The sequence below is a fragment of the Piliocolobus tephrosceles genome, chromosome 4 (assembly GCF_002776525.5).
Source record: "Piliocolobus tephrosceles isolate RC106 chromosome 4, ASM277652v3, whole genome shotgun sequence".
Classification (NCBI taxonomy): domain Eukaryota; kingdom Metazoa; phylum Chordata; class Mammalia; order Primates; family Cercopithecidae; genus Piliocolobus; species Piliocolobus tephrosceles.
Genome location: NC_045437.1, coordinates 62,590,471 through 62,616,158, shown reverse-complemented (window position 1 = coordinate 62,616,158; position 25,688 = coordinate 62,590,471). Strand labels below are relative to the sequence as shown.

Here is a 25,688-nt window from a genome sequence, read left to right as displayed (position 1 = left end):
CTTCCTATTTGTCATTGCAGGTGCCTGAAACCAATTTGATTGGCTCCAGAATGTAATAGTTTCACTGGCAAAACAATTGGAGAACATTTTAAGGCTAAAGCTGGCAATGATCCATCAGAAGTCCTGTTTCCTAGAAATTTAGTCATGTGACCAAATGATGACACTAGACAGTCAAACTCATTCATCATCACAATATTTTTTTACAATAAAAACAGCAGCCCTTAGAATTTATCTAGTGGAAATGAGACATACAGTGTAACCAAGTAACTAGTGATAGTTCCAATAGTAAGCTCCTTGCTGCTTATACACCTCAGTCATGTCTAGGTTACACTGTTAAACATTATCATTTTCCAATCCATTCTATGACACCAGTAATTCCACTTCTAGTTTTCTATCCTAGAAAAATGTGTGTGTGAGAGAGAGACATGCACAAAAACATTTGTGGCCATGCTGTTTATTTTTTAAACCTTAGAAACAATTAACTTCTTAAGTAGACAACCTAACAGCCCCTCATTGGAGAAATGGATTTAAATACTGTGAATCAATGTGAACCAGCATATTAAAACAAAAACACCCCTCAGAATGGGAGAATATTTGTAAATCATATATCTGATAAAGGATTACTATCCAGAATATATAAAGAACTATTACGGCTCAACAGTAAAAATAAAAAATAAATAAATAAACCAAAATAACTCCATAATTTAAAACAGGGCAAACAATTTGAATATGTATCCTCCAAAGAAGATTTACATATGAGCAAGAAGCACAGAAAAAGATGCTCAACATCACTAATAATTCAGGAAATACAAATCAGATACCCTTTCACACCCACTAGGTTCTGAGAGAGAAAGAACAAGAGAGAGGGAGAAGAAAACAAATGTTGGTGATGATGTAGAAAAATTAGAAATTTTGTGAATTGCTGGTAGGAATGTAAAATGGTGCCCCACTATGGAAGCCAGTATGATGTTTCCTCAAAAAGTTAAGCACATGATTGCTGTATGATTCTGCAACTCCAGTTCGAGGTTTAAACCCAAAAGTTGAAATCAAGGACTCGAACAGATGTTTGTACACCAGCGTTCATAGCAACATTATTGATGACAGCCAAAGTATGAAGACAACACAAATGCCCATCAATGGATGAATGGATAAACAAAATGTGGTATATGCATGCATGCTTTAGAATTTTATTCAGCCTTTAAAAGGAAGGAAATATTTTGATGCATGCTATATCACAGATAAACCTTGAAAACATTATGCTAAGTGAAATAACTGAGACACAAAAGAACAAATATTGCATTATTCCACTTATATGGGGTACCTAGAACAGACAAATTTATCAAGAAAGTAAAATGGAGGTTACCAAGGGTTGCTGGAAGGAGGATGAAAAGCAATTGTCTAACAGCTACAGAGTTTCAGTCTGGGATGATTTTAAATACTGTGGAAATAAATAGTGGTGGCTGGGTGCGGTGGCTCATGCCTGTAATCCTAGAAATTTGGGAAGTCGAGGTGGGTGAACCAGTTGAGGTCAGGAGTTCGAGACCAGCCTGGCTAACATGGTGAAATCCCATCTCTACTAAAAATATAAAAATTAGCTGGGCATGGTGGCAGATGCCTGTAATTCCAGCTACTAGGGAGGCTGAGGCAGAAGAATCGCTTGAATGTAGGAGGCAGAAGTTGCAATGAGCCAAGATCAGACCATTGCACTCCAGCCTGGGTGACAGAGTAAGACTCTGTTTCAAAAAAAAAAAAAAATAGTGATGATATTGCACAACAATCTCAGTATACTTGATAGTACTGAATCGTATACTCAAAGAGACTTAAAATGGTCATTTTTGTTATGTATTTTTTGCAATAAAAATATTTTTTCAATCAGTAAAGGGAAAGATAATCAAATATGATAAAATGTTAAAATTAAAATGTCTTTAAACTCAGTAGTAGGTTTACTGATGGTTTATTTTATCAGTTCTATACTTTTCTGTGTTTGACATGTCTCTGCACACTCTTTATTAATTGTTACAAGGTTTGAAGGAAAGTTTTTCTTAAAATCATCAGACCTTCTCTGTCAGGTAGAACGGTAAGAACATGGGATAAGGTACTGAAGGCTGAAGGTTGTCTCTTTAATGAAAAGATTAATTTCTTGTGGCCTAAAACAGTGCTTCTCACCTCTTGTTAAAATGAAGATTCTGATTTCGTTGGTCTGGGGAGGGGCCTGAGGTTCTCTGAAACCTAGGTGATGCAGATGCTACTGGCTCACAGATGCACTGTGAGTATTGAGGAGCTAAAGATCCACATGTATCATCTTTCATCTGAAATTTCTTCTCAGTTACGTATCACTGGATGATAAAGGGCTGAAACCAGCCTTGATTACCCTTCAATGAAAAATCTATCATTTTATAACTTGTTTGATAAAGACTACGAGGCAAAATTACAAACAATCCCTAATGATTCTTGAAAATATTTCACAATGACTGCATCTCTTTTAAAAATTCTAATGGAAACTTTGGATTCAGCTGTCCATAATAATCCATAATAAATGCACAGTTTGGGACATACTAATTCCACTCCCCCAAATGAATTTTGAAATAGGAATTGCCATAGCACAAATTTCTGCTGAGGAAAAGTTACTTTATTTAATTAATTATATGGTCCTTGAACAGGATCTCCACTCCCCTCCCCTCCCCCCACCTCCCCTCCCCTCTTCCCCGCCCCCCTTCCCCTCCTCTCCCCCTTCTTCCTCCTCCTCCTCCTCTTCTTCTTCTTCTTCTTCCTTTCTTTCTCTTTTTCTCTCTCCCCCCCTTCTCTCCCCCTCACCCCCTCCTTAATTCTAGAATAATCCGAGGTTGGGAGCTAATAATTTCATCTACTGTAATGTGACTGATTAATTGCTTAAAATTGAAAAAGCTCCTTGGAGAAAATTTCTTGTCAGAATTGTTTAGAATCTGTTCTGTCTGATGGGCCCCCAAAGTGCCGATCTAGTTCCCTGAATTAAAGATTTCAGGAGGTCTAATGTTCATATAATTGGCTAAATAGGACTCACCTAATTGCCACAAAAGGAGAAATCTTTTGTATCCCCCGGTTAGCCACCAGACCACCAGACCTCTCTTCAGAATTGAATGGTAGAGTTCTCCAAATGACTATAGTTGATTAAGAGTAAGCGGATTTCAACCCCATAATTATTCCACTGCTGAACTTGTTTTACTCCAACACCCATGAAAGTTTTAAACAGCATGAGGCTATTTGTAACATTCATTAATCTTTCATCAGCCTATGATTTCAGAGGCATGAATTGTCTTTAATCCAAACTGAAATTTTATATGAAAAAAAGCTCATCATCACTGGTCATTAGACAAATGCAAATCAAAACCCCAATGAGGTACCATCTCATGCCAGTTCAAATGGTGATCATTAAAAAGTCAGGAAACAACAGATGCTAGAGAGGATGTGGAGAAATAGGAATGCTTTTACACTGTTTGTGGGAGTGTAAATTAGTTCAACCATTGTGGAACACAGTGTGGCGATACCTCAAGGATCTAGAACCAGAAATACCATTTGACCCAACAATCCTGTTACTGGATATATACCCAAAGGATTATAAATCATTCTACTATAAAGACATATGGACATGTATGTTTATTGCGGCACTATTCACAATAGCAAAGACCTAGAGCCGACCCAAATGCCCATCAATGACAGACTCGATAAAAAAAAATGTGACACATATACACTGTGGAATACTATGCAGCCATTAAAAAGGATGAGTTCATGTCCTTTGCAGGGACATGGATGAAGCTGGAAACAATCATTCTCAGCACACTAACACAGAAACAGAAAACCAAACACCGCATGTTCTCACTCATAAGTGGGAGATGAACAATGAGAACATATTGAACAATGAGAAAACATGGACACAGGGAGGGGAGCATCACACAACAGGGCCTGTCGGTGGGTAGGGGCCTGGGGGAGGGATAGGATTAGGAGAAATATCTAAGGTAGATGACGGGTTGATGGGTCCAGCAAACCACCATGGTACATGTATACCTATGTAACAAACCTGCATGTCCACACATGTATCCCAGAACTTAAAGTATAATAAAAAAAAAAAAAAAGAAAGAAAGAAAATTTTGACATATGTCCCAGGTCAATGGTTCTTTGGAATCTGTACCCTGTTTTTCCAAACAGAATCATAGTTATAATAATACATACAACTAAACCTTATGGTGCCCTAACTCTGTGCTAAGCCCTGTCCTACACATTTTAAATGGATTATCTCATAGAATCCTTACAACAGCCCTGTGAGATAGGTAGTATTATCATCTCCAACTCACAGTAAAAAAAAAATGAAGACGCAGAAAATTAAACACATCCAAAGCCACAAAGTGGCAGTTTCTGACTCTAGTGCCCTGTTCTTTGCCATGATGCTCAATTGCTAATTTTACTTATAATTGCTAATTCCAGTCATAAATGGGGTCAAACAGGGCTACTCTTAACTGCTTGATAGAGCTACAGTAAATTAGGAAGCATGTCCTTTTCTTAGCAAGCATCCTCCTCTATAATATGTCTTTATTCACTCTCACTTGGAGTAGTCATTAGAAACATATGAGCCAGCTAGTTAATTACTGTCAAGAAAAAAGACTTTATATTTGGCAGAGAATCTGCAATATTCAAGTGGAAGAACACTAATGCCTCTATTGAATCCTTCAGTTCATTTTAGCTACTTAGGGGAGTTTATATCAGGAGGACTACAATCTAGGGCTATGCTGAGGTTTCTTTCTGAAGAATAGCTCATTGGAATGCAGGCTTGATTATAAAAAGCTAGGACTTGAATAATATCAGCTCATTTTTTATTTCTAAGGCCGTTGAATTCCCTTCCAAATTACTTACATCCCTCAATGAAAATTAGGCTCCTTCTAGGCCTGATACTTCATTAACGAGTAAAAAGGCTCTATATATGTACAAAATATTAACAGCCCAAAAGGAGCTATTTTCACATGGACTCAAGACTCATCTATCAATTTGCTGTGGCAATGTTGAGAGAGCTCATACTCTGGGTGGGTCGAAGGAGGAAGAGGCTGAAGGATATTTTCCATATTGAGTCAGGAAACAGCCCAGTTTATTTCAATCCCACCTGCAGTCTTAAATTACAATTTTTACTGACAACGTCTCTATTTCAAAAAGACATTTCTCAATAAACTGTAATTCAGACACAATTTGCTTGCCAAAGGCCAAATTGCTTTCTTGTACCTCTGGATTTGCATAGCACATTTCCATCAGGACCTGAAGGCACTAAAGATAGATTTAACTTGAGAAAGATGATCAGAGGCTTCCTAAAGGTACAGAAAAGTGAGCTTTTTTGATACTATAGCAAAACTCAACAGATAGTAGTTTCCTTAAGAATAGCTGCAGTGTGGAATCTAAAACCGTATTGATGAACTTTTTATGGTCCCATTAAATTCCATCAGTCTTAGGCACTTCTAATGAATCTTTTACCCATGTTGTCCATGTAATGCTATACACACTGTCATTTGGAAAGTGTTTAGTTCACTAGTTACGAAAATCTTCCAAATGTTGATACATTAACAATTACAAAAAGTTACATTTGTTGATATATAAAAATAATGCTACCGTATAAAACTTGTTAATATAACGTTGATCTCAGAAAAACCTTTAAATACTGGGAAGCTGTCAAACTCATAGTGATGGATGTGAGGTTTTTAAAATTCTAATTTTTGCTTGAAATCTTAGGTTTTAACACTAATAAAAACACTGTGAGTTGTTTTTCCTAAAGTGACAGCCTTCCTTTGTTCATTTTGGAGAAATGTCTGCCAATACCCAAATTTGAGTATCTATGCTTTGTCAGTTATTCCTTCAAATAAAAGTGCTGTTCCAAAAATAAAGTTCTAATTCAAACAATTTGCTTACATTCTTTTCTTCAAGACAATATACTTTGATTGACAGCAGAAGTGCTTCATGAAGCAGACTTCCCATATCATGGCACAGAATATTTAAAAATTGCACCAACCGTGTGATGGTGAAAAATACAATGACAACTAGGACAGTTTGGCACCCCGCCTTGATCTACATGAAAGCATTAGCAGCCATACTCATCATTGCTTTTGTATCAGTAGTGCAAATGACTATACAGTTTAAAAGGTGAGTTGAGTCTTAGTATTATTAGAAACATGGTCTTTCATGTTGTAGACTCCTGGAAGTGGTCTCAGAGATTTAGAGATGGCCCGGGGTTAGTGGGTCACACTTTGAGAACCATTGGAACAGATTATAGTTCACATAAAATTGATTGCATCTAAAATGAGTTCTTTTTGAGACAATAACTTGGTAATTCTGTAGTATGATGTAGCCGAGCAGATGGCCTACAAGAAGGAAGACTCTTGACTGAGGATCAAATGTTATGTGTTGAAATGCCATTTTCACTTGAAAAATTGTATTGTTCCTCATGTATGTCCTCACATGGTAGATGATACTAACCATCGGTGTGAGGAGAAGGGAGCTGCAGCAGGAGCTCAGGCAGATATGATTGGAAGGACCCAGCAAGTTTCCATGACAGAACTGACTTAGTTGATTGGGAGCCAGTGCCCAATCCCTATACCTGGCAGGCATTAGAAATGCCAGGAGCCACTGGGAGGAAAGAAGGGCCTGGTATCTGGCATTTTAGGTGGCCTGAGGCAAGAGGGAGCTTAAGCAGAGGTCGTTGGCATCTGTGAGTTGGGTATTTCCAATGAGGACATCGTTATGCCAGAGGCCACTGAAGGCCCCTCCCTGTCTCTGTGGCTTAGTTGGCAGGACTTCGTTGTCAGCATCTTTCTCTTTCCCCCAGATCCCTTTCAGCACATACCTCCATGCCCCAGTCCCATACTGACCATGGGGTTTCAAGAGAGGCACAAAGTAGCAGCTCATCCCTTTCCATCCCAAAATCGGACTCCCAGATCTCGAATAAACATCTCATAATTTGGCTCCAAGAATTCATGTTCATAGTATAACCTTACAATTTTTATTTTTGGTGTGAATCACTTATTTTATATTGTTAATAACTCTTATTATTGAGAAGTGACATCTCTCTTTCCATTGATTCTGATGAGATCTTTGTTGCTATTTTGGTAACAAGAAGCAACAGCTGGGGTAGGGGTTATCCAAAGTCTTTTGTGTTGTGTACAAAAAATACTTAAGGGACTCTGAAAAAATTCTCCTGCATACCCTACATGATTTTATCTGTAATGTAATATTAGTAATATTTGTAAATAATTCCACTTTATAGATGAAGAAATTGAGGCACCTAAGGTTTAGATAACAGCTAAAATCAGTGGACAAATACAAGATTTTAATACTCTCTGCCCAATGTGTTTTTTCCTAGGCCAGCAAGTCTGGGGAATTTGAGGACCTAGGCTCACATCCTGCCTTCCTATCTAACACCACCTCCCACCACAGCCCCCAGAAATAAAAATCAGTCTAATTTTTTAGTCATATTGCTGATAACATCTGGGATGTTAGTTAAGGAGTGATCGTGACAGTGAATGATGAATAAATTATCAGTCAGCAACAAGAAAGAAAGAAAATAAGTGAAAGTTTACCAGGAAAGCTTTTCCATGGTGCCTCTTAGTTACAGGAGTATATTCTAAATATGCACCATGTTCTTTTTATAAATATTAAGTATTAGTTGACTCATCCTATCCTACACAGCAGTCTGTAGATACCACCTTTAATAAATGTCTGGAAGCAGAGCTTTTAATTTCTTCCAATTTGATTGTTGAATCTATATTAGTATTACAGAAACTACTCTCTAATTTAATACTTATAGAAAAGAATTGCTATTTTGAATTGGTCTGTGACCTCAGTTGTCTTCTTTTCCCTGTCTTTGTTCTGTAAGAAGAGTTTCTCTTGGCTCCTGATTTACAGTACTAAATATACTCTGACAGAACTATAGCCCAAGCCCCAATGTTCTTAAGGCCTAATTCAATTAAAGGTATAAATGATATTAAGAAGCTTCTTGTAGTGCAGAGAACATTTCTGTTGGGTGAAATGTTTTATTGGAACACTAATATTTCTGCCATTGCTTACTGCCATCATTGTTACTGAACCCTCCATTTCTTGTCCAGGTGTTTACCTCATTATGTATATTTGAATTATTGATAACTGATGAGCCCCTCATCACAGCATTGTGATAATGAGGTCAAGATTTCAGATGTATGGCTGACATCTCATTGGTTTCACTCCACTAATCCCCAGCCCCAGCTTACCATCTTGCATTAAGCTTTCCACAGACTCACAGAGTCCTCAGCAAGCAAAGTTGACTTGATAAGAATCCAACCCTGCTCTGCCAACTCCCAAAACATTTACTATTGATAGAAAAATCAAAAGTATGATCTAAAGTGCATGTAATTCTTATTATGTCCTGAATTTGTACAGGGTGTTTTCACTAAACTCACGCCTGTAATCCCAGCACTTTGAGAGGCCGAGGCAGGCAGATCACGAGGTCGGGAGATCGAGACCATCCTGACTAACGCGATGAAACCCTGTCTCTACTAAAAAAATACAAAAAAATTAGCCAGGCGTGGTGGCAGGTGCTTGTAGTCCCAGCTACTGGGGAGGCTGAGGCAGGAGAATGGCGTGAATCCGGAAGGCGGAGCTTGCCGTGAGCCGAGATCGCGCCACTGCACTCCAGCCTGGGCAACAGAGCGAGATTCCGCCTCAAAAAAAAAAAAAAAGGAAAGAAAGAAATTAAAGTACTACTAAAGCTATCTCAAATTATCTTAACCAACATTTATTCAGTGCCTATAACGCTCATGACATTGTGCTCACCACTCTGGGGGATATACAAATGAATATGGCCCTGTCTCTACCTCATGGAAGCCTAAAATAGAGGTGGGAAGATAATAATAATTATAATGTGTATGACATTGTTGAGCCTTATTATGCTGAAGATACTGTTATATTGTCTTATTTTCTCTAAAACATTATTATTATATTACCTCCATTTTACTAACAAAGAAACAAGCTCAAGAAGAGTAAATTATTTACCAAAAGGGACTAATTTATCAAAAGATATTTATGCTATGACTCAAATTCATGCCTTTGATTCTAAACATTTTAACACTTCACTGAATTTCTATAAAGACTTAAAATGGTAAAACAAAAAAGATAAAAATTAATATATTCAAAAGTTCTTACGCTTTCCCAGTACATTAATACAAGAAAAGTCACAGACACATAGTAATGCACAAATCCTGTTTTTGTTTTACCTGCACCCATAAGGTGTCTCCCTCTGAAGTGTGCACCCGTTTCCAGTCATTTTGAGAATCCATAAAGGGAGGCAGTTTCATATGAGCTTGCAAATCACTCTATGGGTGATAGACCTCAGGAGGCACCTCACTGAGACTTGACGGAACATAAAGAGTTAGAACTAGACATTAAAAGAGCGGGAGTTCCACCCATCCTGACTGATAAGGTCCCTTAGTAGAAGCTCCAGGACTCTTAGCAAATTTCAGCAACCATTTTTTTTCCATTGTCTGTCTTTGATACTTAGAATAATAAGCACCTGGGACTGTGGGGGACACAGAGATTTGCCACCCAAGTACCCTTTGCTGCTAAGTTCAGAAGGAGGAAAGAGGCTATACCACAGAGGAGCACCAAGACCAACCTGGCATGTACCAGCAGGATCCAGGGGAGGATGTGCAAACTGACTATTATCATGGCTCCCAAAAGTATGGAAAATACACTGGGCATACTAAGTATGAAGTGGACATGCCAGCATTTCCATGATAGACGTTGGACAAAGGGATTAAGAGTCTCAGGGAAGTAGGAATGCTTGAATGGATCTACTATGATATATATGACCAAAAGATAATTGTTCTATAGCAAAGCCCAGAGGACACACCATTTTTCAAGCCATAAGGAATGCACTACCAAGAAGAATAAAATACTTGGTGGTGGCTCCCCTCTGTGGGCCAAGACTGATGGCAGGAGATACTATCATAGAACTGGGCTTACTGATAGCAAAGGGAATAATAGGACTCCAAACCATAAAGTCCAGGTTGTAGCTTTTAACTGCCAGAAGCCAGAGGTTTACAATTAATACAGGAACCAGCAAGGCTGAGTGAGAATCTAGAGTGTCTAGCTCAGAAAACAGCATCCAAAAGGTCAAAAATAATAGATAGCAGAGAAGTGCACTACAGGAAAAAAAATATATTACTTTTTCTGTACAGACAGAAGGTCAGGACAGATGGTTAAGAGGCTAAGGGCACTCACCCCAGTAAAGAGGAACACTTCTTGCCCAGTTTCTGAACCTGAGTCAGTTTTCAGATCCAGAGCCCACTCATTGAAGATGTGATGAGTCCCCAGGAGTAAGGACCATGCTACACCATTAAGAAGAAAGTGCAATACCTGGTGAGCCTCTTGAAGTTCTAGTGACAGCATATCCCACATCTAGGGTTACTCTGCCAGCCCATATACTGGGTGATAAAAAAGGTTACAAGACTTTTGTGTGGTCCAGAAAATAAAAGGACTCTACAGCATATTCAGGCTATAGTATAAGTATCCCTGCCACTTGGGCCGTATTATCTGGCAGTCACGACGGTGTTGAAAGTATCAGCGTCTCAGGCCATTTGTGCTGCTATAATAGAATAACACAGGCTTGGTAATTCATAAAGAGCAGAAGTTTATTTTCTCACAGTTCTGGTGGCTGGGAATCTAAGATCAAGGTGCCAGCAGGTTCAGTTGTCTGGGGAAGGCTGCTCTCTCCTTCCAAGATGGTGCCTTGTTGCCACATCCACTGAAGGGGAGGAATATCGTTTCCTCACATGGTAGAAGGGCAAGATGGCCAAACACCACATAAAGAAGCCTCTTTTATAAAGTGTAATCCCATTCATGAGGGAGGAACCTACATAATCATCCCTTAAAGGCCCTACCTCTTAATACCATCACACAAGTCATTGAGTTTCAACACCTGAATTTTGGAAGGGATATATTTAAACCATAGCCATCAGTAATGGGAAAAGATGCCATGTAGAATTTACAGCAAGTTTCAGCAGAAGAATTACACTACAGAGCACTACAGGTGTTAATCCCTCTGTCTCAGTGTCTACCTCCAGACAACCCAACCTGTGATTGGGGTACATGGAATTCTTCCAACATTGCACATGACTAGAATGCAATACAGAAAGAAATTGGGTAAAAATAAAACTTGATAGGAAGGATACATTGGGTCTATCTACATGATGTTATTTTAAGAAGGGCAATTACCCTCACTAGCAGGCTACTCATTATCTCCCCGTGAAAAACGTTCTGAAGTCTACTGTCAATATCCACTCCGTGTACTTTTCACAGGAGGAAGCCACTGTTCTTTATCTTTCCAAAGTCAGGTAAGACTCAACACTCAAGTACCAGTGCCAAAGCCTGATTTTTATATTCACTGATGAAGATCATCAAGGAACCATAGAATCATAGCATGTTGGACATGGGAAAGACTTTGCAGGTCTTTGCTCTCACTGGTAGAGTTTGATGCACACAGTGGAACCTTCAAATGCTTGATCATTGTTTTCCTGCCTTCCTCTGGGACTATGGCGTGGGACCTTTTCCAGAAAGGTTTCCTCCCCAATAAAAAGATTCACAAGAAAGTAACCCCTCATCTTCTGTGATCTTTTTGATGTCACATTGTCTATTCTTGATACCTAGAACTATGGTAGCCACATGCAACCATGAAGAGAGACATCATGAACACGATACTACACAGTAAAACAAAAGGTCTGTGTCCTTTGTTACATCATTGAGCTGTTTCTGAACTAATCTCTCAAACAACCCTCAGTCCAGAATTTATTTTTATATAACATTCCCTTACTTTTAAAGTCATTTTTATATGGATATTCTGATTTGCAGCCAAAAGCTGCTATATTAGGGATTATCTAATCTAGTATCTGTGTTTCACAGATACAGAGTAAATAACTTGCTCTACACTGATTAAGTATCAGAGCTACAACTCAAATGCTAGTGTCCTGATTCTTGCACTAAAGCACTTTCCACCAACCCTTATAGAACATTCTAGCTGCAATCAAAAGACAGTAATAAGACCAGAAAGAGGCCTGGCAGGCTCTGAGGAGAAGTCACTTCAGGCACTCAGGGAGAGGAGGGCTCCTGCCAGTGAATACAGACCAACAGGACAGGATCCTAATCAATTGTGACTCTTCTGCCTTGTTCCTGACCTTGTGTCCCCAGAAAGCCAATTAAAAATAAGCATTGACCATGTCACTGTCCTAGATACACAAAAATAACATTACTGTACATGACCAAAAGTGAACCAGATTCTCTGAATTTTTTTCCAACTTCCAAAAATAGTTAGGACTCTCTGCCAAAGAGAGTGGGGCTTGAATTCCGATGAAAAAAAAAAAAAAATCAGTCCACAGCATTTGCTCCAGTGTAGAAATAATTAAATACACACTGAAGAATGGAATTCTCAGTGCTCTCTCACCCCATCAGCCTGTTTTCTGAAAGTAAACAACAAAAAAATGTTTTCCAATAATGTGGCAACTGCAATGTAATGAAGAAAGCATTAAACTTGGAACCAGGAAAACTGGATTCTAGTCTGTAAGAAACATTTGTTATTCACTTTAGTATCCCAGCATCTGACCCTTTCTCTACTGGTTTGAAGAATCCCTCATCTTAAAACATAGAATCCATCTTTCCTTGTATAAGCTTAAATGGCCAGATACTTATTTCTCCCAGCTTCCCTTGCAGCTAGAATTTGGGCATATGGCCTAAACTCCACTGCAATGGCTAATTGTGTGTCAACCTGACTGAATGACAGGTGCCCAGATACTTAGTCAAATGTTATTCTGGGTGTGTCTGTGAGGGCATTTCTGGATAAGATTAACTTTCAAATCAGTAGACAGAGTAAAGCAGATTGCCCTCCCCAGGATGAGTGGGTCTCATCCAATCCATCAAAGGCCTGAATAGAACAAAAAGATGTGGTAAGAGAGAATTCACTCTGCTTGACTTGTAACTGGGACATTAGTTTTGTCCTGTCTTCTGACTCAGACTGGAAGTTATACTATAAATTCTCTTGGTTCTCAGGCCTTCAGCTTTGGACTGAAACTATACCATCAGCTCTCCTGGGTCTCCAGCTTACCCACTGCAGATCCTGGAACTTCCTGGCCTCCATAACCATGTGGGCCAATTCTTTATGTGTGTATATGTGTGTGTGTGTGTGTGTGTGTATACACATATACATATATAATTCCTATTGGTTTTGTTTCTCTGGAAAACCTTATCCTCAGAAGTACTATCCTCAGATTTTGAACAGAAAGCTAGTGTGGCAAAGAAAGATCCAGAGAGAGTGGGCTTTGCAAAGAGGGGAGGGGAAACAGAGAGTTGATAAGATACTCCTAGTTGAGGTTTGACCTGGAATCACAGGAAACAATCCTGCCGCTTTACAGAAAAGACAAGGGGTATGAGGCTTTTGTTTTCTCTCTCAGTGCGGAGGGACTGGGCTTACAGATCCATAAGTCAGTTTTGACCCTTGGCCAGACAGGAAGCCCCAGTGAGGAGAGAATCTTCATTGGCCTGTTCATTACCATCTCCCCAGCACCTAGCTCAGTGCCTGAAGCCTAGCACCTGTTCATAGTATCCTTTGGATGAATGAAGTCTGCTGTATCTGCATACACATCAGCCATTTCTTGAAAATAGGATTGTTTTGAGATTTTTATGCTGGCCGAATCAAATCTTCCTCAGTATAGCAATACTGAAGAAACCTCAAGCTAACAGAAGGATAATAATTGAAAATAATAATCAAAGAGGTTTAGATTTGGGCTTAACTTTAGGCTTGACATTCATTGGAAGAAGTCACATATTTTCTAATGGTAAAGACTCTAGGGATTGATGCCTTGGCTGGGAAAGTGACATCCTCCAGCCATGTACATTCTCATACCAAGATGAACTGAGATCAAGAGTGACAAGACCTACCTGAACTACCTCTAACCAGATACTCTCAGCAGGGGCTCAACTCTTGTTCCAGTCTTGCTTGTGACATTTTGCTGTTGCCATTAAATGGTGAGGCATGATCCAGTCAGCAAGCAGATTCCCTTTTTACTATTTAGCTTATAACCAAATCTCTAACTCTTTAATTATTTTCTTGATGCACTTATTACAACAGAGCTTTAGTTCAAAGGTAGCAGAAACTTGAAAGTTAGATTTGTACAAAAATTTAAAAAGCAGCTTGTTTTGCCAGAATTATCTATATTTCTTCAGACCAGCATGTGGGTGTGGTAGTAGAAAAGGCAGGGCATAAATAGGCCCTCAACAGTCCTTTATTAGAACAGAAACTTCCCTGGGCTGATTCTGTGTGTCCTAATAGGCTTCAGTGTATGATGGAAACAAGAGCTAACACCTGCAAATATTTATTATGTCCCAGTCATTTTCCTAAGCACTTGACCTGTATTAACTGAGAGATTCCTCACAAATCCCTATGAGGTATGTGCCATCATACCTATTTTACAGATGAGGAAAGGCAGATACAGAGAAGTAACTAACTTGCCCAAGTTCACACAGCTAGGAGGGGAGGAACCCAAATTTGAACCCAAGCACCTGGCTCCAGAGTCTGTGCTCTTAGCTGTGGTCAACGTGAACACTAGCTGACAAACCCCACACTGCCTGGCATAGACTCCATGGTGCATACTGGCAACAGAGGAACCAGAGCTAAGTACCAATGGGTGAAGAAGGAGGTGAGGAACAGAGAGCAAGTTTAAGGTATTTCTTAAAAACACACACGCACATGCATGTCATGTGTCTTTATAATAGAATGATTTATGTTCCTTTGGGCATATACCCAGTAATGGGATTGCTGAGTCGAATGATATTTCTGTCTTTAGATCTCCAAGGAATCACCACACTGTCTTCAACAATGGTTGAACTAATTTACACTCCCACCAGGAATGTATAGGGGTTCCTTTTTCTCCACAACCTCACCAGCATGTCTTATTTTTTTACTTTTTAATAATATCCATTGTGACTGGTGTGAGATGACATCTCATTGTGGTTTTGATTTGCATTTTTCTACATGCCTGTGTATGTTCATTGCATCATTATTCACAATAGTAAAGATATGGGATCAACCTAAATGTCCATCAGTGCTAGACTAAAGAAAATGTAGTACATTTATAATGGACATGGATGGAGCTGGAGACCCTTATCTTTAGAAAACTAATGCAGGAATAGAAAACCAAATACTGCATGTTCTTACTTGTAAGTAGGAGCTAAATGATGAGAACACATGGACACATAGAGGGGAACAACACACACTGGGGCCCATTGGAGGGTGAAGAATGGGAAGAGGGAGAGGATCTAATGCGTACTAGGCTTAATATCTGGGTAATGAAATAATCTGCACAACAAACCCCCATGACACATGATTACCTAAGCAACAAACCTTCACATGTACCCCAAACTTAAAAGCTTAAAACAAATTGTCTTTATTATTTCTGACTATAAAAATAATATGCTCATTGGAGAAAATATAGAAAATACTCAAAAAGTATAAAAAAAAATCATAAATCTTACCTGAGTTTGTCTTTTACTCCTACCCACAGGTCTCATTCATTCATTTGCTCACCTCTTCTACCACTAATTCACTATCCATTTGCCAAGTTTCATGCATGGCTCTGTGGAACAAGTAATATTGTACAGGTCACATAAACTAACCCAGCTTGATTAGTTTACAAGAAGTAATAACGCATATATAATGATGTCTTATCTACAATTCAAGGCAAGATGTAACTAAAAGTAATACAAAAGACAATGTTTAGGGCAGCGAAACAAATCTGTCTGATGCTGGAGTTGTGGGTGCATGTCATCGTGCATTTGTCCAGACCTATGGAATGTACAACACCAAAAGTGAACCCTAAGGTAAACTATGGATTTGGGTGATAATCATGTGTCACTGTAGGTTCATCAGTTGTAACAAATGTACTACCTGGTGCAGGATGCCGATGGTGGGAAAGGCTGTGCTTACATGTGTATGCAGGCAGGACACATATGGGAACTCTCTGTACTTTCTGCTCAGTTTTGCTGTGATCCTAAGATCGTTCTAAAGATAAAGTCTATTTAAACCAAAGAAAGTTTTCATTTTTTAAGTAATAGAAAGTTAAAATAATGCTTTGTGAGTGTTTACTGTGGTCCAGAGTTCTAGAAAATTCTACATAATTAACTCATTCAATCCTTACAACAACAGAATGAGGTGAGACTGTATTTAAATCCCCCTTTTATAGATGAGTGAACCAATATGCAAAGAAGCTAACTAACTAACCAAAAGTCACTCAGAGTATGTGGTAAAGCCCGAATCCCAACCTGAACAGTGAGCTCAAAAACCTCACTCCTAATCCTGTCTCCTCAGCCTCTGTGGAGATTTAGGACAACTAAGGATGGAGGGATCCCTCAGGTGAGGGAAGGTGGGGTGGGAAGTGGAATCTCCAGTGGGGAGGGAGTGGGGGAGCATTTGAGGTAGATGAAGAGTGAGCAGGAGTCCTCCTCTCTCCTGTTACTGAAGCAATACAGAGCCTTGTAATAGCTTGCGTTGGAGTGTCTACAGGGGCAGAATGCTAGATTTCGGGCCACTGGGCCCTTCCAAGAATAGTAACCTCCAAAGCATACCCCTCACTGCTAAGCACTGTAGATCCATTGTGTCTTCAAGTCAGAGTTGCAGATTTCTGTGTTCAGTTGGTCACCTCATCCCGCACCTCCCTCTTCCTTCCCCTGACAGCCCTATCTCAAATCACTTCCCAGCAATAACTTGCCCTTCTTCCTCCAGGGCTGTCCCTGCATTCCCCACACCCTCCAGGCTGGCACCTCTGCCCAGGCTGTGGTTTGGCCCCAGAGAGTCCGGACAGGACAGGGACAGCCTGAGCTGAACCTCAAGGAACAGGAAAGTTCAGTGTTTGCCTGAGGCATGACGAGTCATTCAGCGGTCGATAACTCTCGCTCCTTAGCACTCCATCCCTCTGCAGAGACTTTCTCAGGGGACGTGGGAACATTTAGGCCTATCAAAAAGACTAGCCTCCATCGGCCTGCTTTCCTCCCTCACACTTCCTTCAAGAGGCTTTAGCAAGATTTATTTCTGACAGAAATGTCTTTCTGTAGACTTTTGTAAACATTCAGTTACTTCACAAGTTTGCTTAAAACTGTACCAAACTGCATTTTATTCCATTTTCAAAAATGATCTGTGGTAGCCTGACTTCAAAGATGGCTGCCATCAATTGCTGCCCTCTTGTAGACACATGCCACTCTTCCATGGAGAAGGGAGGCTGCTCCTGCATATCCTTGAAGCTCAGCTGGCCGGTGACTACTCTCGACAGAAGATATGGTGGAAGTGACATTGTGCCAGCTCCAGGCCCTGGTCTGTAAGAGGACTGGCAGTTTCCACTTCTTGCCTCTTGGATCCCTGAGAGACACGGAAGAAATCCAGCCACTATACTGGAAAGAGGCCACGTGGAGGAACACAGAGGTATCACTCATGTGCATGAAGAAGCCATGTTGAATGTCCAGCCATTGAGGCTTCTGAATGGCTCAGCCCCAGACTCCCAAATAAGAATTACTGAGCTGAGCTTATTCAACCCACAGAACCATGAAAAACAATAATATATTGTCTTTTTAAGTCACCATGTTTGGGAATTTTTTTTTTTTTTTTTACATAGCAATAAATAAATTATGATCATTCACTTTAACCCACTAATTCTAGGAATCTAGAAAATAATCTGAAATATAATCCAATATTCATGATAAAGATATCTAATACATATCATTGTTGATCACCTTAAAAAAAGAGAAAAAACATAGGGCAATAGTTAGTATATTGTACATATGATCTATTGTGTAACATTTAAACAATGTAAATAATGCTTAAGGCCAGGCAGTGGCTTACGCCTGTAATCCCAGCACTTTGGGAGGCCAAGATGTGCAGATCACGTGAGGTCGGGAGTTCGAGACCAGCCTGACCAACATGGAGAAACCCCATCTCTATTAAAAATACAAAATTAGTAGGGCATGGTGGTGCATGCCTGTAATCATAGCTACTCCGGAGGCTGAGGCAGGAGAATCATTTGAACCCAGGAGGCGGAGGTTGTGGTAAGCCAAGATCGCGCCATTGCACTCCAGCCTGGGCAACTAGAGTGAAACTCCATCTCAAATAATAATAATAATGCTTAAGAAGAGTCTTTAATATCCTAAAAGTTCTTTTGACTTTTTAAAAAGAAAGAAAAGAAAATGGGTCACCAAATTATGAATTGTAGGTGATCTCTACCACATAATATACATACAAGAAGAGATAATTGGAAGTATATCTGCTAATGTTATCAGCATTTTTAATTGGTGGTAAGATTGTTATTTTCTTCTTTATAGTTTTCTGGGCTTTTCTAAGTTTTCTAAAACAGGATTGTGTTTTTGGATTTCTTATCATAAAAGTAATACATGTCCATTATTTTAAAAAATTCAGACAATTCAAAGGCGCAGAAAGATAAAGTGATAGTCAACGCAAGCCTACCATCATAGAGATAACCACTGTCAACATTTGAATGTTAACATTCAGAATTTAACATTAATATAAATGTGCATTTTTAAATGTTAGGGTACTATATTATTTTATATTCTGATTTTTATACCTGTTTTATAATCAAAAGAAAATACATCTTAATACCGATAATTGTAACTTTTCTCAAAACATCTCATTGCCTTTTATCCCTCCTCTAAGGTTTGCAGAGATGTGTGTATAATGCATAAAAAATGCAACCACAGGAACATACACACCATACTTCAAAATGTATTACACAGTGTAACAACTGTGCCTCTATGCAGTAATTCATATATTAGGAAAGTTGATATTTAGCAAATTAGAGAAAAAGCTTTCTGGTACTTCCTTTCCTCTTATGATAGCTGGCCTGCCGGGAAGGAATCCTTGAACCTGAGCTCCCAGTCACGGCCTGTGAGGCCTGGTAAGCATAATAGTAACAGGCAGGGCTCTGAGCCAGCCTACCTGAGTTGGAATCCTCCTTTACTGGTTCTCTGACCTTGGGCAAATGACTGTACGCTTCCATTTCCTTGTCTGAAAAACAGAGGTAATTCTACTAACAACCTCAAAAGGATGTTGTACAGATTGACTTGGGCAGTCTATATGATGAGCTTAGCATGTTCAGTTAATATCTAGGTGGTAATAGTGTCATTATTCTTTCTTTCCAGAAAAGGTTGTCACATTGGATTTGGCATGAACCCCACCCAGGCAACCAGCATTTAGTCCTTGCCCATATTCTGCATACATTGTATTGAAATACTTGAATTTAGGAAAAAGAAAAAAAAAATCAGCAGCCACTATACAGTATATAGTACTGTATAGTAAAACATCATAATAAGTAATGTCCTACAGTCTATTAATATCCCATGATAAGTATTAACAAAGTTTGGAAATGGAAAAAAAAGATTAGCATTTAGGTTTGTACACATTTTGTCAGTCATTAGATATAATAGCAGCAAGAACAGGAGGACGAGGGAAGAAATGAAGGGCGGCTCCAATGTTTGCATGCTTTCCATATGCCAAGCAGCATGCTCAGGGCGGCTGCAGAACTGAGTCCTCCCTGTAAGCACTATTACCCGTTTTACAAATGAAGAAACTGGGGCTTAAAGAAATTAAGTAATTTGCTTAAGGACACACAAATGGTCAAATAGACTGAACCAGGATTTGAAGCCAGTGTGTTTGATTCCAAACCTCTGAACTCAACCATAAGGATAATCTCCCTAACAATTCCATAAAGTAGGTATTACCTTCAACACGACTCAAGTTAACACCTCAGGGGGTTTCCATGTTGGAATTGTCAGTTCATTCCCTCGCACCCCACATATAATTATCTCCCTGCTCAGAAGCTGATTTCATGGCTACCCGTTAAAATTACCTGTACATGTGTTTTAATATACCAATCGTTTCCACAGAGATTCTAATGTACTAAGTCTAGTGGCCAAGGGCCCATTGGGTGTAACCAGCCAGCATGAAGCAGCACTGGCCTCCATGGCGCTGAGGCTCCCATTGCTTCCAAGGACATTCAAGTAGTTTCCCCAGCCCTTTGCCTCCCCCCGGGATTCTTTGTCCATCCACCAGCACCTACAACTCTGGTCCTAGGTCTGCTCTTGCGCTCACCCTCGCTGACTCTGCTCTGTCACCAGTGACCTTAAGTCACTTTCCTGAATGATCCGCCCACCCTCCTCCCCGTCTCAAAGCTTCCTAGAAGGCTTTAGTGAAAGCATGTTCCATTCCTTTGTTTCAATGAGCTTGGGAAACCACTCCTTCAGTGATTTAAACAATAGAAAGGAAAACAAAAAAGGGAAAAAAAAGGGACTTCCAAAAATCAAACACTCATTGTTCCTAGGAACCTATCCTATCAGTGAATTTTAAGAATAAAGGAAAACTTAGATACCCCTACCCCCCAAATTGCCTGGCAGACATTTGTGCTGGCTTTTGAAGAATGCGTTCTGGAGAGAAGGTCATCCTATATCTTGGAAGTCCGCTGGCCCTGAGGAACTGAGGCTTTTGTTTTCTAAAAGTTACATTACATTTGATCTGTGGAAGACTTGTATTATGTGGATCTTTTTGCTCAGAGTTCAGTTCCTTAAAATCTCAGGCACTTTAACTGCTAGAAGGGAAAACCTCGCTGATTTGTTCACTGGTAAAACCACATTAAAATGTAGCCCCCAACTGATGTATCTAGGGTTTTTGCTTAAAATCATGTGTCAGTTATTTCTATTGACTACTCCCCCTTGTGTGTTCTATATTCACATATGGAATACAATTCTGAAAATACTAACTTCTTTTGACCTATTTAAGTCCTCAACTTCCCATTTTGGTTGTTTCTCCCTACCTCAAATAGCACACAGAGGCATCAATCAATGCAAAACCTTTACTACTTTTAACTGATAAATCCACAGAAAAGGGCTTTTGTTTGGGATGAATTGACGGTTCTCTCTTCCTATCTCTGACAGTTTAACGTCAATGTGGCCACAAGGAAAGCTTTAAATAGTTCAACCTTCAGCTCTGTCTCTGATGGGAACCAGGAATAAGAATGATGATCTTGTCTGAACAACCTGAAACTGATTCCGGACTCTACAGAACATTTTTGTAGTCTTACATCCCAGAAGAATCCAAGACTTGAAGCAGAATATAAGAGCTGAAACCATGGTATTGCTGTTCAGGTTCCTCTTAAAAGAGCTTTGACTCAGTTCATCTGCACCTCATTATTAATTTACCTTTTGCTGCGGCAGAGACGGAGAGAGAAATGCACAAGGACCAAATCTCCTCACAGAGGACCTCCTGAGCCAAATGGATGGGCCTTCAACTGCTGTTTATGAAAAAGCAGTCCCAGACTAATCCAGAATTATGAACAAATTGTTCCAGCAACACAAGGCTGCTTTTTTCCTAAAGTGGCCCTGAAAAGAATACATAGAAAAATATGGGTCAAACAGGACTTCAGAAAGTTACTAAATGCAGTAAAAGCACTAAAAATTAGATAACTAGTCACTTAGGGGTAACTTACTGATTTGAAAACAATGTGACTGAAAATTCTGAAATCCTCAAACTTTTTATTAGCTATTAAAAATCACCTATAACATTATGTATGAATTGTAATTCATTAATATCTTCTGGAGAAGACAGAATAAGACAAATGTGATGTGCTAAGATTTACAGATAAAACGGAATAAATTGAAATCAGAATAAGCAAACCAAGAGGTAGACCAGGTCATTGCATCATTTAATTACACTTGTTTAAAACTCCTTCACAGATATAGATATAACTGTCTGTACACAATTTTTTCTGGGTTAGTAATATGAACAATGATTATGTTTAGTTTTTAGGTTATGCTCAGTTGAGCTTATTAATCATATGCAAGTGACAGTTTAACATAACAAGTGTTACCTAGGCAGGAAGGGTATAAACCATTTTAATTTTTTCTATTTTTTTATATTAAAATCCTAATATGTCACTTAAAAATTACATATCACCTATTCTATTTTTCCAAAAATTAAGGAAGAGTTCAAAACCATCTTACTGAAGTCAGAGCTAGTAGAAAAATATTATGCAAGACATTTCTAGAAATCCAGAATTTTTTCCCATTAGCATTTTTACTTCACTATCGATTAATGATGAGATTTAAATTAGTTTTGTCTATGTTTTTGTTCTAGTTGAAAAAAAAAGTTTTGAAATTACAAAGGAAAATTAAAAGCACCTCAAGACCCACCAGAATAGGAAGTTTTCTCAATGCTAAAAAGTTGTCCTGTGATCTTATTTTAATTAGAATTGTGGTTAGGGGCATCCAGGCATGGTGGCTCATGCCTGTAGTTCCAGCACTTTGGGAGGAGAGGCAGAAGAATCAGATGAGGTCAGGAGTTCGAGACCAGTCTGGCCAATATGGAAAACCCCATCTCTACTAAAAATACAAAAATTAGCTGGGCATGGTGGCACACACCTGTAATCTCAGCTACTTGGGAGGCTGAGGCAGGAGAGTCCCTTGAACCCGGGAGGCAGAGGTTGCAGTGAGCCAACATTGCGCCACTGCACTCCAGCCTGGGCAGTAGCAGCAAGGCTCTGTCTCAAAAATAAAAAAACCCCTATAATCCAGAACTGTGGTTAGTGAGGTGGAAATCTAGTTTCATAAACTCTACTGAAAATTTTGAGTATAGTATACTGTTCCTCATAGATATGGGTACTTTTGCATTCTTTTGTTCCTCACAAAGTATTACTGTTTCATTTTTTTTCTATTGTCTAGCCCCCAAGACTCTTGACTGAAGATCCAGTCAGCAATCTGTGCTGGGTTTGAATTCACCATTAGCACCTGGGGTAACCTCAATCCACAGAATGTAAGAAGACAAGTGAGGCAATGTTTGTGGAGTCCAGCGGCTGAACCCGCTCTGCTCCAGAAGAAATGCCCCAATTGTCTTTCCTAAGCAAAAATTGCCACAACTCCCCATAAACAATCAGTTGTCCATTGACTGTTATAAATAGACTTTAATACACAACCAGCTGTCTGAGGGAGAGTTTATAACTGTTGACCAAAGACACAGTAGGGAAGGGAAATGAGAGATTTCCACATAGCAGGAGAATGACTTGTCTGCAGTCTGCAGTGAATGAGGTTGCACACAGATCTCCCATTTAAAATATGTCAGCATGCCTTGAACTCAAGTGAAAATTATGGGGACAGCACAATGGGCTTCATGTGGGAGTCTGTTTCAACAGATACTGTATTCTTCTCTGATGGGCACCCTTGAATTCAGGATTGTGAAATAAGTGGCGGTTACCAGCAGATGTCCTGCAAAGTGCTGGTCACAAGAGATATTTTCAATGATACAGAACAAGATGCACTAGTTTAACTGTGATAAGAACTAACCCCTTATCCCATTTCTTTTCCATTTCCTGTTGTTTCCCTTTATCTTTTCCAAGATGACTCTCCTTCTTGCACAACCTCGTTGACACCCGAGCATCTTATTTTAACCAGAACCAGTCCTTGGGGCGAGGTGGTATCACAAAGATCTGATCGGGTGTGACAGAGAACAGGTCTCTGGGCAGCCAGCCATGGGCACAGGCCTTTCTGTACTGCAGCAGATTCGCCCACGGCTGCTCTGAGTTCTGACCAGCCAGCCAGAGACAACTGGATGTGGTGGAGGGTGAAAGTGGATGCAGGCATTGTCGCAAAGCTCAATAAGACTAAGCTGGGGAGGACAACAGGGGTGAGACACACAAATGTGGGAATAAAGACGGTGGCACAAAAGAAAGGCACAGGGGAGCAGGGATCCATCAGGAAAGATTTAGCAGAATGTTCCTTCACTCTGTAAAATAAATAGAGATGAAGAAAAAAAAAGGTCAATTTTGATAGAAAATAGTATGTTTAGTGGCCGGACACAGTGACTCATGCCTGTAATCCCAGCACTTTGGGAGGCTGAGGCAGGAGGATCACCTGGTCAACATGGTAAAACTGCATCTCTACTAAAAATACAAAAATTAGCCAGACGTGGTGGCACATGCCTGTAATCCCAGCTACTCTGGAGGCTGAGGCAGCAGAATCACTTGAACCCAGGAGGCAGAGGTTGCAGTGAGCCGAAATTGCACCACTGCACTCCAGCCTGGGTGACAGAATGAGACAAGAAAGAAAAGAAAAAGAGACTTAGACTCCCATACAATAATAATGGGAGACTTCAACACTCCACTGTCAACATTAGACAGATCAACGAGACAGAAAGTTAACAAGGATATCCAGGAATTGAACTCATCTCTGCACCAAGCGGACCTAATAGACATCTATAGAACTCTCCACCCCAAGTCAACAGTATATACATTCTTCTCAGCACCACATCACACTTATTCCAAAATTGACCACATAATTGGAAGTAAAGCACTCCTCAGCAAATGTAAAAGAACAGAAATTATAACAAACTGTCTCTCTGACCACAGTGCAATCAAACTAGAACTCAGGACTAAGAAACTCAATCAAAACCGCTCAACTACATGGAAACTGAACAACCTGCTCCTGAATGACTACTGGGTACATAACGAAATGAAAGCAGAAATAAAGATGTTCTTTGAAACCAATGAGAACAAAGATACAACATACCAGAATCTCTGGGACACATTTAAAGCAGTGTGTAGAGGGAAATTTATAGCACTAAGTGCCCACAAGAGAAAGCAGGAAAGATCTAAAATTGACACTCTAACATCACAATTAAACGAACTAGAGAGGCAAGAGCAAACACATTCAAAAGCTAGCAGAAGGCAAGAAATAACTAAGATCAGAGCAGAACTGAAGGAGATAGAGACACAAAAAACCCTCCAAAAAATCAATGAATCCAGGAGTTGGTTTTTTGAAAAGATCAACAAAATCGACAGACCGCTAGCAAGGCTAATAAAGAAGAAAAGAGAGAGGAATCAAATAGACGCAATAAGAAATGATAAAGGGGATATCACCACCGACCCCACAGAAATACAAACTACCATCGGAGAATACTATAAACACCTCTACGCAAATCAACTAGAAAATCTAGAAGAAATGGATAATTTCCTGGACACGTACACTCTCCCAAGACTAAACCAGGAAGAAGTTGAATCCCTGAATAGACCAATAGCAGCCTCTGAAATTGAGGCAACAATTAATAGCCTACCCACCAAAAAAAGCCCAGGACCAGATGGATTCACAGCTGAATTCTACCAAAGGTACAAGGAGGAGCTGGTACCATTCCTTCTGAAACTATTCCAATCAATAGAAAAAGAGGGAATCCTCCCTAACTCATTTTATGAGGCCAACATCATCCTGATACCAAAGCCTGGCAGAGACACACAAAAAAGAGAATTTTAGACCAATCTCCCTGATGAACATCGATGCAAAAATCCTCAATAAAATACTGGCAAATAGAATTCAGCAGCACATCAAAAAGCTTATCCACCATGATCAAGTGGGCTTCATCCCTGGGATGCAAGGCTGGTTCAACATTCGCAAATCAATCAACGTAATCCAGCATATCAACAGAACCAAAGACAAGAACCACATGATTATCTCAATAGATGCAGAAAAGGCTTTTGACAAAATTCAACAGCCCTTCATGCTAAAAACGCTCAACAAATTCGGTATTGATGGAACGTACCTCAAAATAATAAGAGCTATTTATGACAAAC

The 25,688-nt window shown here is 39.6% G+C and overlaps 1 long non-coding RNA gene across 2 annotated transcripts in view; it reads right to left on the bottom strand.

The window, feature by feature from the left end:
* Nucleotides 1–21,480, bottom strand: part of LOC111541542 — a 71,561-nt gene extending 50,081 nt beyond the window's left edge. Inside the window, exons 1-3 of one of the 2 annotated variants that reach the window (XR_002731295.2) lie at nucleotides 21,277–21,480; nucleotides 19,022–19,090; nucleotides 15,559–15,659 (exon numbers count right to left, since the gene is read on the bottom strand). This is a non-coding gene — a long non-coding RNA (uncharacterized LOC111541542). The remainder of the gene's footprint in view (nucleotides 1–15,558; nucleotides 15,660–19,021; nucleotides 19,091–21,276) is intronic. The other variant, XR_002731294.2, reaches the window with a different exon arrangement.
* Between the last annotated feature and the right edge of the window lie 4,208 nt (nucleotides 21,481–25,688).